Source organism: Nansenia antarctica (genome assembly GCF_963989245.1).
Source record: "Nansenia antarctica genome assembly, chromosome: 2".
Classification (NCBI taxonomy): Eukaryota; Metazoa; Chordata; class Actinopteri; order Argentiniformes; family Microstomatidae; genus Nansenia; species Nansenia antarctica.
Genome location: NC_137675.1, coordinates 5,873,783 through 5,878,782, shown reverse-complemented (window position 1 = coordinate 5,878,782; position 5,000 = coordinate 5,873,783). Strand labels below are relative to the sequence as shown.

Sequence of the window (5,000 nt, the reverse complement as noted above, 5' to 3'; positions counted from 1 at the left end):
AAATGTTATTTGTATAGCGCATTTCTTACAAGATGCAACTCAATGCGCTTCACACAATGAAAATGATTCAGTCAATCAGTCAATCAATCAATCAATACTGACAGAGCCGCGAGCAGGCAAAAGTAAAAACCTGTATACTATGTAGCCAGGAAAAATTCCCTTGCAGCCCTCTACCAATAGAGCGACTACTAGCCAGTTTGCTTACCAGTACCTTGCGGTCCCCAAGGGGAGGCCAAGGACCACCGGCACAAAGCAAGCAAGCAAGGGCAAAAACCTGTACACCATGTATCCAGGAAAAATTCCTTGCATATTATCGGCGTACACACTGTCCATAAATTTAGTGTTATATTTGCATCGTTCTGCATCCAGTATGGTCACAGGTCCTGCCAAAAGAGAATCTTAAGCACAGTTATGATGCAACAACACAATAGAGACAATAAAGATGACAGCAATACAACCTGATGGTGGTCCTGGTACACCCTTGTACCGGTTCCAGTACTGCTCTAGGTGCTATTTGGAGCTGACAGTGCCTCATCAGCACCCGGGTCCATTTTCCTGTCAACACAAATCTCAAACCACGAGTATGGTGTAATGGCCTAGTGATCCTAGTTCTATAATGTCCAATGTCTCCCTTAGTATCAAAAGGCGACATTGAATAAGTAGGTTTTGAGGTCACGCTTAAAAATGTCCTGAGTTTTAGACAACCTCAGGCCCTCAGGTAGGGTGTTCCACAATCTAGGAGCATATATGCTAAAAGCTGATCCTCCAAATCTCTTTGTCCTAGCCTCTGGCACTATTAAAAGTTCCGTGCCACTAGACCGTAGGGGTCTAGCTGGTGTGTATCTTATGAGCATGTCCACCATGTAATTGGGTGCATCACAGTGAAGTGATTTATAAACTAGTAAAAGGATCTTAAAGGCTATTCTATGACTGACAGGGAGCCAGTGTAGTGATCTCAAGACAGGTGTGATGTGCGCTCTTCGTTTGGTCCTAGTAAGGACACGAGCAGCAGCATTTTGAACCATTTGTAGTCTATTTATCATTTTTTTGGGGAGACCTGTCAGGAGAGCATTACAGTAATCTAGCCTACTAGTAACAAACGCATGCATTAATTTATCAGTGTCTGCCTGGGAGAGAAATGATTGTACCTTAGTGATGTTTCTTAGATGGTAGAAGGATGTTTTAATAGTGTTATTAATATGAGTTTCAAAATTTAGATCTGGGTCAATTATGACACCAAGATTCCTGGCCTGACACTTAGTGTTAAGAGCTAGTGTTTTCAAGTGTGCAGATAATTTCTCTCTCCCAGTTTTCTCGCCAAGGATCAATACCTCTGTTTTTTCTTGATTGAGTTGGAGAACGTTTTGTGTCATCCAAATATTAATATCGGCAATACAGTCTATCAGGTGGTCGATCATCTTGTAGTCGTTGGGAGTTACTGAGATATAAAGCTGAGTGTCGTCAGCATAGCTGTGGTAGTTAACGCTATGCTTCTTGATAACAGAACTGAGGGGTAGCATGTATAGGCTAAAAAGCAACGGTCCTAAAATGGACCCCTGGGGAACTCCACAGGTTGTGCTATAATTTTTTGACTTATGGTCACCAAGGGCTACAAAGTAGTCTCGGTCAGCCAGGTAAGTCCTGAACCAGTTTAAGACCGGACCTGAGAGGCCAACCCAGTTTTCAAGTCTCTCAATAAGTATGGAGTGGTCTACCGTATCAAAGGCTGCACTTAAGTCTAAAGGGCTCTGCACACAGCGTGCGATTTCTGTTGCGCGTCAACATTCCATTTTGAAGTTTGAATGGAAGTCTATGAGAACATCGCATCGCAATGCACACGGCCCCGCACGGCGAAAATTCGATTCCATTCATAACAACAATGGAAATTATGGAACGTTGACGCGCAACAGAAATCGCACGCTGTGTGCAGAGCCCTTAAGAGTACAAGAATCGAGAGTTTTTTCGAGTCTGCATTTATCCTAAGGTCATTAGTTACCTTAAGCAAAGCGGTATGAGTGTGCGTGTCTGTCTGTGTATGTATGTGTGTGTGCGTGTCTGTGTATGTGTGTGTGCGTGTCTGTGTATGTGTGTGTGTATGTATGTGTGTGCGTGTGTCTGTCTGTGTATGCGTGTGTATATGTGTGTGTGTGTGCATGTCTGTCTCTGTATGTGTGTGTATGTGTGTGTGTGTGTGTGTATGAATGCATATGTGTGTGTGTATGCATGTGTGTGCGTTTCTGTCTGTGTATGTGTGTGTATACACAGTGTGTATACCCTGTTAGATAGATAGATAGATAGATAGATAGATAGATAGATAGATAGATAGATAGATAGATAGATAGATAGATAGACTTTATTTGTCATTGTTACAGTACAGGTACCAAACAACGAAATTTAGGAGGGGAGGCTCCCCTGGTGTTTAGGAAAGGAAAAAGAAACACATTTTGGAAAAAGCATAGATGCATAAAATCACAAGAAGGTAAAGAGCTGGTTTACATCAATAGAGGCTATGTACACAATCCACTGTACTATACTGCACAGATAGTCAACTAGGGTTGTCATATTGCACAAGAAAGTATTTTTTCTCATTTTTTTTTAAAGTGTCACAGTTTGCAGGCTTGAAAATGTACATGTTTGTGCCTCAGCACTAGCTGCCATTACAATCCGTCCGGACTTGTCCTGGGCCCAGAACTTAGGCCTTTTCTGTGTTCAGGGCCTTGACGGCCCTGTGGTAGAAGCAGTTCTTCAGTCTGTTTGTCTTAGCGGCCGGGGTCCTGTACCTCCTGTTCGAGGGCAGCTTGACAAAGTGTTCGTGCCCAGGGTGGGTCGGGTCCTTGGAGATCTTGGAGGCCCTCCTGAGACAGCGTGTTTCGTACAGCTTCTCCAGAGAGGGGAGGGTGGCGCCGGTGATCCCCTGTGCTGTTCTCACGACTCTCTGTAGATCGTTTCTCTCCGCTGCCGTGCAGCTGTGGTACCAGTTGGAGATGCCGAAGGTGAGGATGCTCTCCACTGCGCCGTGGTAGAAGGCCACCAGCATCTCCTGCTTGCTGTGTTGTTTCTTGAGGCATCTCAGGGTGTATAGCCGCTGTTGTGCCCTCTTGATGGTGCCTTTAGTGTTGTCCTTCCAGGCCAGGTCATCCCGTATGATGTGTCCCAGGAAACGGAGGTTTGAGACCATCTCTACGCTCTCTCCGTCGATGAGCAGGGGCAGGATCTCGGACTTTTTCCTCCTGTAGTCTACGATGAGTTCCTGGGTCTTTGACTTGTTTAGCAGCAGGTTGTTTACCTTGCACAGCTTGCTCAATTGCTCTACCTCATCCCTGTACGCCGCCTCGTCCCCCCCCGAGATACATCCCACCACGGTGGTGTCGTCTGCAAACTTTACGATGTAGTTGCTGGGGTGGATGGGGGTGAAGTCGTGGGTGTAGAGGTTGTAGAGGATGGGGCTTAGCACGCAGCCCTGGGGTGACCCAGTGCTGAGGCTGAGGGCTGTGGAGGTGTGGGGGCCCACCCGCACCCTCTGGGGGCGGTTGGTCAGGAAGTCCTTGATCCACGCACATATAGAGTGTGATAGACCCAGGTCTAGTAGTTTGGTCACTAGCCTGTCTGGAAGGATGGTGTTAAAGGCGGAGCTGAAGTCCACGAAGAGCAGTCTCGCGTAGCTGTTTCCCCTCTCCAGGTGGGATAGAGTGGCGTGGAGAGTCGTCGCTATGGCGTCCTCTGTGGACCTGTGGGCTCTGTAGGCGAACTGGTATGGATCCAGGTTGGGCGGGAGGCGTGTGAGTATGTGGGCCCGGACTAGTTTCTCGAAGCACTTCATGATGATTGGTGTGAGTGCCACCGGGCGGTAGTCGTTTAGGCAGCTCACCGTGCTTTTCTTCGGGACTGGGATGATAGTTGAGGTTTTCAGGCAGGGTGGGACGGTGGCCTGGGACAGGGACTGGTTAAAGATGTTGGTGAAAACCCCGGCCAGCTGGTCGGCGCAGTCTCTCAGCACCCGTCCCAGGACGCCATCCGGCCCCGAGGCTTTCCTGGGGTCCACCGCCTTCAGTACGCGTCTCACCTCGTGCTCTGTGAGGGTGAGGCTGCTGAGAGCTGGAGAGAGTGGTGTCTGTGTTGTGGTTACCTCCGTTCGCCCCTCGTCGAACCGGGCGTAGAAGGTGTTCAGCTTTCCCGCCAGCAGGGGGTCGTCCTCTGCGGCTGTGAGCCTGTTTGCTCTGAAGTTTGTCATCTGCTGAACCCCCTGCCACATCCGCCTGGAGTCGTTGCTCAGGAGGCATTCCTCAATCTTCTCTCTGTGCTCTGCCTTGGCCGCTTTGATGCCGCGCTTTAGGTTGGCCCTGGTGGAGCTGTACAGCGGTGTGCGCTTCCCTGCGAGGAAGGCGTTGTCCCTCTCATTTAACAGTTTTTGGACCTTCCCAGTCATCCATGGCTTCGTGTTGGGGTAGACCCGGACCCGTTTGTCCACGGTGACTGAGTTGGTGCAGTTCACTATGTGGTTCAGAACCGACGACGTGTACTGTTCCAGGTCCTCATGCTCATATTCCTGCCATAGGGTGTCATTTAGGCAGATCTGCAGTGGAGCGGACCCTTCTGGCCAGGTTCTGACAGTCTTAGTGGTGGTGGGAGCACTTTTCCCCATTGTGGTGTATGCAGGAATCAGGAGGATTGACACATGGTCAGACATGCCTAGATGAGCTAGCGGACTAGCCTTGTAAGCACGTTTGATGTTGGTGTATACCTTATCCAGTGTTTTTTCTCCCCTCGTTGCACATTTTACATGCTGGTAGAACTTGGGTAGTACTGCCTTCAGGTCGACATGATTAAAGTCCCCCGCTATGATGTGGATAGCCTGTGGATCAGTACTTTGTTGGCTACTAATGACGTCGTATAGTCGCGCCAATGCTACTTTGCTGTCTGAGCTAGGTGCAATATACACACATGTAATTAGCACCGCGTTAAACTCCCTAGGCAGGTATGTGGGTCGGCATTTAACAGTC

The 5,000-nt window shown here is 48.6% G+C and overlaps 1 protein-coding gene across 1 annotated transcript in view; it reads left to right on the top strand.

Moving 5' to 3' along the window:
* Positions 1–5,000, top strand: part of LOC308149708 (voltage-dependent T-type calcium channel subunit alpha-1H-like) — a gene marked incomplete at both ends in the record, with an annotated part of 81,141 nt that overhangs the window by 22,332 nt on the left and 53,809 nt on the right. The window lies entirely within an intron of this gene.